At 39.8% G+C, this 12,864-nt stretch overlaps 1 protein-coding gene across 1 annotated transcript in view; it reads right to left on the bottom strand.

Moving 5' to 3' along the window:
- LOC111253807 (uncharacterized) overlaps positions 1-12,105 on the bottom strand; it is a 106,638-nt gene extending 94,533 nt beyond the window's left edge. Inside the window, exon 1 of the mRNA XM_086973917.1 lies at positions 10,942-12,105. The gene's annotated coding sequence lies outside the window, so the exon portion shown is untranslated. The remainder of the gene's footprint in view (positions 1-10,941) is intronic.
- Between the last annotated feature and the right edge of the window lie 759 nt (positions 12,106-12,864).

Raw genomic sequence — 12,864 nt, 5'->3', positions numbered from 1 at the left:
TATATAGTGTATTGGGTCTGTGTCCAGGACCTCATCAAGGCTTAAAATTATCTTGGTTAATTTTTTACAATAGGCCTCTAAAATTGCTGTTTCAACTTTCTAATTGTTCTTTGTTCAAACGCAAACTCATGTGACCCAGCTTTTATTCAAAAATATCAATTTTAGCTGTGGATATACGTATTACATTTTCAGCTAGCACGTTGCTAGCTGTCGATTACTGTCAAGAAAACCTTGCTTATAGAGGGCACCAGGTCTTTCGATCAGGCGACTGACCATTACGAATATGAAAACGCACTGCATTTTGATTCAACTCATGTAGCAAGAAATACTGCAAAAAAAAATTCCATTTAACTGTCGTGAAAATTGTGTGTTATCAAAACGTTCGCCGCATTAGCCCTACTATCTTCCGATTCGTACTTACTGGGAATTCGCTGAAAAAAAGCGTCCAAAATTCTGTAGGAACAGGTCTTCGCTTCATTGCCATATATGAGTGACAGATGCCATTTTCTGTTTTTTCGCCCTTTGTGCCAGTGTAGCATCATGCACAGCATTTAATGAGCCGATAGACCTAGGTAGTCTATCGGTTGCTAACAAAAAATACCACCCTACGTACATCTCCGTGTAAATACCTGATCGCCATTTTTCTGAGGTAATTTCATTTTTTCCTATTCTCACCAAAATGTAGTATACACGACAACTTTTCCGTAGATATCTACAGAAAATTCCGTACAAAAACTAAACAAGCTATTTGACTGGTGGCATAAAAGGCTTGATTTGCGCTACGTTCACCTAAATAAACTACACTTCTACTGCAGAACTATACCTTCACATTTATCTTGTTACAATTCATTTGAAAATCTAGTGCACCCATTGTGTTATGTTAGTGTTTCCCTGATTCAGTCAATCTACTAGCAACATTTATCGCGTTATCCTGCTGCACGTATTCCGCATAACAGCCATAGCTTTATATCAGACTTTTACAAAGGACCGATTGCTATGATCTCGAAGCCTTTGATTTAACCTTCACCTTCTATTGCTTAACCCAGCTTCGCGCCTTTTTATAGTTATTCTCACTCTTCGATTGAACCAGTGTTATAACCCCGATTCCAGCTTGCATTTGGACAATGTAGTCATATCATCGGCTCCCTATTCCGGGAGGATTTTCTAGGGAGAAACTCTATTTATACTCCAAAATGATCCGTCTACTTCATGAAGTCTAATTGAAAAAGATAAACCAGCAGCATATTAATCTGAAATTCACAACGATAATTTACTAATGAACAGCAAGTAGAAGAGACGTGCCCTGCTGATCGCTAGGGTAATTATCTTAGGTGTAATTCATTCTTTTTATGGAAATCTTATGGCTAGGTATAGTTAAAATTATCGTAGCAACAGCTGTCGAATGTGTGTAGAGCCGCTCAGTGCAATACGTTGCGTGTCAGAACAGTTCTGCTAGTACTGCCTTTAAGAAACACCGATATTTTGGGATCCGGCTGAAAAAAACGTTGAATGGTCGTGGTTAAAAACAGATTCTTCAGATGAAACGATAACTTCATCTATGTTTTAGCCATATGCCTTGTGAATGGTTATTGCAAAGCATTGTATCTAAAATTGGCGGTGACTAATCAGCATGTCAGCATTTTGGAAAAAAACTTATATGAGCGACATAATTTCGCCTTTAAATCGGCTTGTCGTTATGTTAACGGCTATAAGATGTAGGTACATATTGTGCACAATCATTTCAGTGCCGTTACACAGTCAGTATTTCTGACGAGGATATTGGATTTGAATCGTAGAGTATCACGAGGGTCCAACTTTGAAGGATGTCAAAGAAGTTCGTCGTGGAGCGAATGCAATCGGCGTCAACCGAAACCTGATTGAACGCGTGGTATATCTTGGCTCTTCCCGAAAAAAGATCGATGCAAAGATCATTAATATCACAGATCATTCAATTACCGAGTGCTAATATGCATGTTATTTTTTTGGCGTTCTTTCTCAATTTCTATCCTTTTCAAGTCTTGAATGAAACAAGTATGTTAATTTCACTGATGCATTATCCACACGCATACACGTTTGCAATGCATTTGCACACTTAGGCAATATAATATTACTTGATAGTATCATTGGCAGTTTTTGGGGTACCTGTCCTCATCACTGTCTAACATGAACTGAAATCAGTCGGTGTCAGCCGCGGATGAATCTCTTGAAGGAAAGGTGCGTAGTGCGGCCATCACGCTTTGAGTCTGCAGCGCTGTCTAAGGACGCCAGCGCGAGTATGACTTTCCCGTTAATGCACATGCAAAAAATAAAGAATGAAATTTTTGCCCATGTTTTGAGGCGCCTCGACAAAGGTATTTAGCAGGCGCAGATATCGTTGTAATAATCTTTGAGGGTCATTCAAGAGCTCTTCGTGTATGAGTGTGATTTCGTGCGGCTTATTCAGGTCATGTTGGGGTTCCTTCTGTTGGCGTACACGATGACCTCTGAGCGTTGTTGCTGGGAAGAGAGGTTGAAGCCGCGCAAAGACTTGGCATTCTCTGTTAGCATGCCTTAACGTCAGTTTTTTTTTTATCTTATTGAGTGTCGGTAATTGGGAGCCTCATGTTACGCATCAGTACACTTGCATTCTGCAGGAAATCTGCAGCCATTGCATAACTGTGACTGGTGCACGGGCGAACGGGTCGGTTGGTTAATTTGTCTGTTATCAAGATCCACATAAATTTCGAAACGCCTGTGGCATTTGTAGGGTGTCAGCACCTGCCATTATCTGATCTCATTGTCTATCGTCGAGGTGAAGCCTTTCCTGTATGCAGGCTTCTCTGAGTGTAGCAACATGACCTGCGCCAAGTTGCTTTCAATGTGTCAAGGGACATAGATCCACAAACCTGATAGAGCAGGAGACGCAGGTAATAGATCTCGCCCCAGCGCAGTTAGCTGCGTAAGTACGACGAAGAACGTTTACCTAATAGTATGTCAGGAATTAGAAAACGTGAGAACTGTGCCTCCGTTTCATTCACTTGTAGAACCTGGGTACTATTTCGTGGAGTAGTGCTGTGGAGAATGCACTTCCTCTGCAAAGCGCCATGAATACAATATGCTTTGGGGCATTCCCGCAAATCTAGCACCATGAGATACTGTGCCTTCGTGGTCCTACCCTTAACCGACGAAATTGCCTATCTTGGACTAGCGACACCTGTCGGGCAGGCGTTGTCAGCGCAGAGTGTACGCTTCACGTAGGGCCTGAGAGACTTCTACGAACACTTATTAAGTCTTTATTTTTTTGTTTCGTTTTTTCCGTAATCCGTTCTTCGAACGCTTGCCGTTTACGAGCATGGAGATTTAACTGTGTAGAACGGGCCGTGAATGATGTGTTTTAGTACAAACCTATTCCGAGCTTGCTCTAAGCCTGAGGTTTTGCCTGCACATGTTTGTCGTACGTTTCTGGTTTTACTCGTCTGTCGAGCTGAAATAGAATGTGGGCATGCGGAAGTTCTTTTGCTATAGTTTCGTTGCTAGATAGGGTATGGCATTGCCGGGATACTCTCGATGAAATCTGGTCGATTTTCATGCCATTGGCAATGCAAGTGTGCCTGAGTTCCGCTACGTATCGTGGGCCGCTTTTTAATGTTGACGCTTTTCCACGAAGGCTAAGTCGCCAGCATTGTCGATTGCGTCGGTGAGACGCCTATGTGTCGTCGTTCAGAGAAACTGTTGATTGTGTTGAATATAATGTTCATTTTTCCATTCAATCTTGACCTTCATGTAGATAACGTACTAATTGTATAGACGCCCTCTCTGGTGCATATTGTAAAGTACATTAGCCCAAGTTATGGTGCGGTACGCGTTCGCGTTATAAGTGTTCGTAATTGGAGATGCCAACCGTCGTCACAAAACAAGAACAGAAGAACGTACTGAATTCTGTCATAAGACTGATGTAATTCTGAAACGATGTGAAGTTTCGCCGCACGTGGATTAGACAGAGGTGGCAGCGAAGAACGACGTGCCGGGGCCTAATGGAGGGACCGCAGCAGCCCCAGATAATTGAATTTTTATTTTGCCAGCTGTTAGCGCCTTATATATGCGTCCGTGCGCACTTGGTAATTGTCAGTCAAAATCAATAATGATACGAACTTCATGTATAGAAATGTTATCCTTAGCTGTGGCGAGGTAAAGTGTAGGGATTTGCCCATCGCAACGCTATCTCAAACATTTCAATAATGGGACGGAATATGGACATTTCATAATGTACCGTCGATGTTCGATAGCAGGTTGAGGGTTTAGGAGACAGGATATACCAAAAGTGACGTGGTGCGTTATGTGCTGGCGTTAGTAATTGAACTTGATTACAAAGGGCCCCCTGTATAATTGGAGAAGGATTCTACATATCCTTAAGAGGGTGAAACTGTTTGCTAACTCAGAGGACGTAATCTGACAGAATGTATTGCATTGTCTGCAGGTCGTATAAGACGTCTTAGCGGTTGGCGTCTTGGTTTTGTATAGTATGTCGAACTTTGCAGGTAATTTTACCTTCCATGTGCCTTCTCAGTTTTGAACCAGAGTGTTTTACAGTGATAGTATCTCTTGTTTGTTGGGCTGACAATGCCCAACAGGAAATCATTTTAGTTACTGTTTCGCAGGCAAAGACCCAGGAGGGAATCAAGCGTGCCGCAAAGGGGTAGCCATTTTAAGAATCACGACTTGCAGTCATTGACCTACCAGACTCAGCAGAAGCAGCGCAGACAGATTAGAAAACAAAAGCAAAATACCCACAGCGTTTAAACACGAAAATTCTCAGGTCTTTCAATTCGGATTTAGTGCTTGCTGATGAACGACCGTAACGTTATAGATAAGGAAACGACAGCAGTATGTGTTGAATAAGTGGATAAAGACGAAGTTTTGATGATATCAGCGTGGAAGATGAGGAAAAGTTGTTGGCCTGATTCTGCGTACAACTACTTAACACGCTCTATAAGGAAACAACCAAATTTGTTGTCTACGAGCAAAAGCAATTGTCCAGTCGTCTTTATCTTCCACACAGCTCTTTTCATGATGAAATTCTATCAAGCTATAAGAGATAGCCGGTTGCAATTCTCTAGTGATCTTTCAGCACCAATTTCACTAGCCCGTTGCGTTTTCCTCATTTAGTGAATCATTGGTGCATTTCAGTAATTCTGTTGCAGTTACGTCAGTGTATTCCGATTAATGTCATGTCTAGCCTGAGATCTTACCGTTTAAGTTCTGTTGTACGCTGGCAACAGGTTAGATTAAGCTATTTCCTTGATTTAAAAAATTTCTTATTTGGTAAATGTGACTGCGTTGCCTTGCTACATTTATTCTACTACCCTGCTTATAACCCCGGAATGAGCATTTCAATAACAAATCCGTTAACACGTATGTATTCTACTGCTCTAAGAAATAACTGAGCTCGACTTTTACAATTGTCAATATAAATTTAGGTAAATTTTATTCAACTAAGAGATGTAATATTAACCTCTGGCGATCTGCGCGGCGCAGACCCAGAGCTAAGGCTTTATACAATAATTTGTACACTTGCAAAAAAATAAGCTGCGATGGTTCATGTTTTCTTAACTGCGGCATCAATCATTTCAGCGAAGATTACCATATATCACGAAATCTGTACAAAGTTACCCCCTTAATCAGACGTTGCGCCTGTTTTATGGAGCGTAAAAAAGACTTTAATATGAGCTTTTTCACAGTTTTCAACGGTTGTTAAGCAAGTGGCAATAAAAATCAATTTCTCAAATGCCTGCAGTTCTCGCGCTTTTGAATTTACACAGTATTATCTAGATTTTGTGTTCATTTGCCGTTTTTATGTCAAAGCAGCATTGCGCATGATTTTTAAATATCAAAACCAATTATTTCATAGTAGTATCAGAACCAATTTTATATAATGGTTCTTATTTTTCTGTAGCAGATTGGTTCCCAAGATATAAGAAATACGCGAATTTTTAGCACTTTCTATTTCGCTCTTTTTGTTTAAAATTTTATTTTTCAAAACGCTAGTGAGTCATATAACCTTTGTAGGAAGACCTCTAATATGATATTTTCTAGTTTAGCTGTTTTGAAATTTGGAGCCTTTTCTTTTATATTCGCTGCAAATTGAGCTATGGACTGATTGGTGGTATGATATCGTAGTAGCCGAAATTGATTATGCTCAATACAGTTGATCCATGTTACAGGCTCAATAATAATCAAGCGCGCGAATATTCGATTCATCTTTCTTTTGGCACAAACGTTGTGCTTGTATTCCTTATATGAAAACGTGTAAACATGGATGATTATATTTTCCTTTTGTTTATCATTTGGTATTACTGTGGGTCACCTATCTGATTCGCAAAGCAGACTTAATTGTGTTGGGTACGCTTCTTGAGTCTGAAGTAGTGCCTAATGGCTTGAGTGCTAGACATACACAAAAAACACTTTTAATGTCGGGTCCTTTTTTTTTCGATTCTCAGCCCTTACTTTATATATAGAAAGTATTGTATATCATGGAACAGCCCTTACCTGAACAATAAAAATGTTACTACGGGGGTATCCAGGAAGGAGCACAAGGCATAACTGGCCTCTTTGAGACCTTTGAAGGGGTTGTCGCATTCTATTCAATACGTAATCTGGACAACAACTGAGAGATGTATTTTATATATACGTGAGTGATACTTCGGAAGTGTCAGACTATACATGTGAGTGTCTCTAAGAAAGCGCTATATACGTTACGGGCTTAAATTACAAAACAAGGCGCATAATCCTACTAAAAATGGAGCACTCTTAACGAATTATTTTATTCAATTGCACCTGCTCCTATAGTTTTTTCAATTTCTACCTTGAATAGCTTGTAACTTGTTTTGAAGAACCTTCTTTACTAACGGATCTGAGTATTTGTGCTGGGCTTTCTCCAGCGTCTTTTTTGGAAATTCTGCACTCAGTAGGTTTAGCGGCTGAAGCTGTTCAGAAGTCTATAACTATTCTGGAACAAACTCAGATAATTTGACATTCAGTTTCTCATTGAACCCCGGGGCCTTCTTGACCCGACCCGACCTTATTTGTGTTTAATGGTCGTAATTGATTTAATGCACACTTTCAAATTTAGGATATTTAACGTACATAAATTTTGTAATTTGTCTTGCCTTGTTTACACTCATCTTTACACCGGATCGTAGCTTTACACCGGAAGAAAGTGAAGCTCCGAGTTTTTCAACTCTGCCACTTCACCTTAATTAAATATTGCTGTAGTTCAGAAAATTTTAGCAATTATTTATCAGCCAAAGAAGAATAATTGCATCACTAAAGAAAGATAATTAAGTAATCAGCTTTTTTGTTTGTGGATTCTGGTAGCTAATCTCCCTTAAAAATAATTCGAAATGGTAGGTTGGGACAAAAATTGTGGTTACCAGTTATAAATCGCCAAGTTTACCTAGTGAATCCGTGCTTTCAAACCCGATGTAAATGTATGCATTTCGTTAGATAAGCTAAGAATTGAATTATCTAAAGAAGATAACTTGGGGACCTTTTCATTATTTTAACATTCATTTCTACAAACTTTTTACCTGAGGAACTCGTTTATGCTGTTTTCATTGTCTCTGTTTTCTGATTTGTTGTATACTGTTTAAGTAGGTATGCTTTCTTTTTATTCTACAAGCCCACTATTATTACTTTTTGCGCATTAATTTAATTTTGGTATGCTAGATTAGATTTGCCATTTCCGAAACAAATAATTTCAACACCTCCGCAATTAAAAAACGTAAACCTAGCCAAAAAAGCGAAAATATAAAATGACAAATTAAAACTAATTAAAGGCTAAACGGAATGTTAGAAACTCGCTAAAAATAGATTGTCGAAAATTACTTAAATTAATGGAAATAAATCAAAATTGATCAACATATAACGGACGTCTATTTGATCTTATATTTTTAGAGCATATAGATCGAAAATGTATTCGTTGAAAGTCTCAACTTTAGCAAGCATGTACAAAAAATATTTAGAACTCTGAGTGGAAGCAAGAAGTGAGTTAGCTCTTTAATCATTAAAGTAATTATCATTATAATATATGTTTCTCTGATATTTTATCGGCAGCTCATAGATACGCTCGCAGTTGCGTGTCCGCCTCCGTAAACAAAAATAGTTAAAAGATGTTCTAACTTTCAAGAATGATAATTAGGCTAACATAATCTGCATTTATAAGTCCTGCATCTAAACAGGCAGTGTTCTTTGTAGTTACGCCTGGCAAATAGGCCATGCGAGCGAGACTTACCAGCTCAACTAAAAGATGTAAAAAAAGTATCCTTGAAACCACGTGGAGATGAACGTGGTAGTACTGTACAATCATTTTGCGACCTTCTTAACGGAAAATGCTTTTTTTTTGTCAATGTAGCTTTCTTTTTGTTTAACCGGTTAACGACCTATGACATTCTGCATCAGCCGTTATTTAAATTTAAGACAGAGCACCTCCTTCATCGAAAAACTTATGAACATCCTTCCTTTCATGCAATTAGGGTGGATTGAGAAGAAGTTTTGGAACCGATTTTCTAAGGCGAGTATAATGCAATATACCGATTGTTAACTTATGGAAAATGCCTCCTGCATTTTTCCGATAGCATTAAAGACGTTCTCTTTGTTAGTTTCATTTACTAGAGCACCTTCCTTCAGCAATTCCTGAAGTTCTTTACCGTGAGATATTTTGGACAATAGAATGAATAGGCTCTATAGTCTTATTCATTAGGAAAGTGCACAGCGAACAGTGTCCCAATGGGCGCTCATAGAACTCAGTATCTGTCTCACTGCATGCGTAACAATTGGCCCCAGGGTTTCAAAACACGTAAAATGACGCCACAGCACAAATTGAGAAAAATTTTAGAGCGATACCAAAATAGTTTTAGGTTGATAATTTATTTATATGCTTAATAGACTGTTTTTTTTTAACATGAAACATTTTGGGCTAACTCCACAGCGAGTTTCCTGGAGCAACGATGCAGCCAGCCCTCAATATCCGTTTAAAGTTGCCTTTCATTACTGGTTTCTATTGTGCCACAGGCAACGTGTTTTTACCATAAACAATGCTGGTTACAGCTCAAGGTAAAAAAGAAATCGCGAGGTTAGTCGTTGTAGAGTTTGTTTTAGGCGAATCAGTATATTACAGTAGCTGTATATTTGATAGTGAGTTAGCACTGATGTTTTAGAGACGTTTACAGTTAAAAATAAGCCTCGTCTTTCTCCGCGACTTCCGATATGTGGATTTGTGTAGTTTTTCTCCCCCGTAGTATGGCCCGCAGCATCTTACCTCTTTGTAAATTACATATGGGTTTCTGGTATTCACTATAATTCTTCTATCGAGTTTTGTTGTTTTGCAGTACGTGCTTCGCTTAGAGAGACTTTGTCGAAGCCATACTGGTAATCCGACTCTTTCAGTGGCCAACTTGTTGTCAGTCTTGAGGTTATCAATTGGTTAAAGCTCTACAAACGTTTTTGCATATATTACACTATTTCTTTCTGGCAAGCAAAATGTTCACGTCTTTTGTTTCTTCTGAAAATGAGACATGTTTCTTGGTATTTGTCATTAATGCGGTGTCCTGTTTAGGGCCATACTAATTACAAGACAGGGTGTGGATCCAACCGCATGATAAAGATTTGTCGAGCCTATATGCGAGGAGGACGGAGACACAAGGCAGGTGCATTCAGTAACACTGAGTAAGATACTAAAAATATCAAGTATGGCTTGAACAATTCAAGTGTTTTTTGCACGTTTTATCCTACTTGGGCAATGAGAATTTTTATGCAGCAGGTTTGATATCAGTAAATTTTTAAAACCAGGAAACCTCTCTGAATAATGCTTACAGCAAGAAATGCTCTTCGCAGTAAGAAAAGCAGCTCTTGCTTTATTATAGAAGCTATCGTCGGTGACATCAGATCAAAGGCCAACCTGAAGGAAACAACGAGGAATGCGCTCAGATACCAGCGCTGCATAGCGTCACCCAAGACCAAAATGGTATACAATGGCACAAATGCATCAAGTACAAACCAAATTGATTAACTAAAGACCATTCTACACTTCGTATATATAATAATCCGATAAGTTTCTAAGCAGACATACAGAGAGGGGCGTTGCAATCAGAAAATTGTCAAGGTACAACGCTCTAGAGCAATGCGCTTTTTGAAATCGTATCAGCTAGTGCTGGAGGCCATTGTGACGAAGTCCATTAGCTGAAGAACACGCTAGCTGACGTGTCATATTTATGCTCGAATTGGATATGGATAAGATAGTCTGGACTCAGCTCATGCATATTTGTCTCGCTTGTCTCGTTGTTAAGATAAAAAGATCAGCTCGGCTATGTTTAGTTAAACAACTAAAAGAAAACGTTCAATGTGTTATATCATCCCAGAATATTTGATTTTCAGATGTCCATGTTCTCTGACATCTTGTCTTCATAACAACACACAGGACGACGGTTCTATTTTTGGGCAACATAAAATTCTTCTATGATATAAAATCGTCTTCGTGCCGCACGTTATAAACAAGGAGGTCTCATGCAACGCTACTGTAGCTCCAGACTTGAAATGGGAACTATTCTTTAGTTTAAGCAAGAGCAACAAGGGAAACCGGGTGACACTCGTAAAAACCCTAAAGGCAATATTTGTGGCAAAATATTGGCACATGTTGATTCTACGCAGTTGTCTAATGTAACAGCTGTTGCTTGATGATACCAAAAGCAATACAGAGGTCGCATGGGCTTTTTTGTACCTCACCTAGTTTATTAATATTTTTCTTAGAGAACGTAAAGCTTCATAAAATTATTTTGTTACCCTGTAATAATGAATGTATAGCAATTCGACAACAAATTCACCCAGCCTTGAAGCCATGTCTTGCGTTCTTCCAATACCTAGTCAATGGTAATCGCGTTATAGGTCTTTGTTTCCATTTTATCTTACCTGATTTTAAGAGCCAAATGTTTGGTGTTGATCATTGCGAATGCAATTAACTGTGTTTAACGCTCATGTGTTTTAATGATGCACTATTAAGGCTGAAACCAATGCCATGTCCATTCGCACCTATACTGTATATACGTCCAGATATTTCATTGAATTAAGTAAATTTATCTGTAGGTACGCTCGTACATTTGGCACCAAGTCGCTACTACGTGAGGCCAACAAATCCACTATCACAGAGAGTGTGAAAGAGAGACGCCACTGAATTTTAGCAAATTAGCGCTAATAAACTCCGTCAAATTACGTTTGACCGTCAGACATATTCACACTTGCTCACAGTTTGTTCCTTTCGTTGATTTCGTTTGTGACCATATCAGGCATAGAATTATTCCTATCGTTGATCCGTTATTACTCTTATTGAACTGTATGGTTTTAATTTAATGTAACAGAAACACTATGGATGGCACACATTTAGTATAATGTCTTCCATTACCGTTCAATTCGGATGAAAATTATCTAGCAGTTTATACTTGTGCATCAGAATGAACGAGATGAGCACAAGAACGCCACTTGTGTCTTGAATCGAGTGCAGTATCTCCTAACTACGTGAAAACTTCTGCTTCAGTTAGATCACGAATAGCTGATGGGAATAGGCGAAAATACGAGCTACGTAAGGCCTAATTCCTAATCGAATATGCAGCACAGGATGGTCTCGAGGAAAACAATTGTTGAAACAGTAAGCTTAACTATCTTTTTAGGTATGTGCACTCAGAAGCAGGGATTTGACGCCTTATCTGTGTTTTACTCACCACACATTAAAAAAATGTTATAGTCTGAACCTTGACGGAGGTTTGAGAGCGTTAGACAACAATGGTGGCAGTTACGAAAGAGTGATTCCATTCGAACTTTTGCGGTTTCCAGGGAGCTAACGGAAGCCAGAGCACACCTTGATAGTCATTTCCAGGTATTGTTTCAAAGCACTGTATAGAAATGATCTTTTTGCCTGTGGCTGCAATCTACCGCGACACTGATCGTATTGAGATATCAGACCGCGACAAGGCATTGAGAACGGCCGGTGCTCGGGCAGTGCTGTTGAGCTGCGAGCCTAGCTTTCGCTGCCGAGTCCCCCAAAGTTAGCTCGCTGCCGGTCTTTTCTATGGTGATAAGAGCAGCCCAGACAGGAGCTTGCTCCCTGCTCAGCAAGCGTCTTCCCTCCCCTGCTCGCTGGCTTCCCTGACCGCCCCTTTAAAGAGCCCTCCCCCCTCTACAAAGTCTGTGGCAAGGATCTTGCGATGCCCCACCATACTCCCCATCCTCAATCTAAAGCAGTTGTTACTTGCCGAGAGCGCCTGACTACCGTGTTTTCCGACCCGTGCCTGTGTATTTTCCTTACCGCTGGCAACTGAGTCTCACAAGAGCTGCTCTAGCCTATGACCAGGGCAATCATCGAACACGGAGGAGGGGCGTGGGCGGAGCTACTACCCTTAACACTCTCTGCGGCGCTCTAAGCGAGAACAGCGCTAAATTCAGGAAGACCCTGCGAGAGATCTACCGCCTGATGCTAACTTCTGACCGGTTTAGCACAGGCAACTATTACCGCAGCAGTGTTGTGTCAATATCGTTAATACGTCACCAGCGATGTATATAGAAAGGCAAACTGGGCATGACCATCGATATAAGACGAACTAAAAACACATTCGGAAACTTAAAATAATAGATCAAGTTATAAGTAATGACAAAGAAAAGAAACAAGATTTTTTACTCCGCGCACGTCGACGGCAGAGTACGGTGCTTCCTCCGGCGAACACGGCAGCTTCAACTCTGACGATACCACAAAACCATAGTTTAGCAAAAATTTTACTCAGAGTTCTTTTTATATTTAGTGAAAAAATTGACACCACCTCTACGATAAACCTTTTAAGAGTC

This window comes from Varroa destructor, unplaced genomic scaffold, assembly GCF_002443255.2.
Source record: "Varroa destructor unplaced genomic scaffold, Vdes_3.0 BEIS01000007.1, whole genome shotgun sequence".
NCBI classification, from domain to species: domain Eukaryota; kingdom Metazoa; phylum Arthropoda; class Arachnida; order Mesostigmata; family Varroidae; genus Varroa; species Varroa destructor.
The sequence above is the reverse complement of the archived record's forward strand: the minus strand, read 5'-3'. Positions and strand labels throughout refer to the sequence as shown.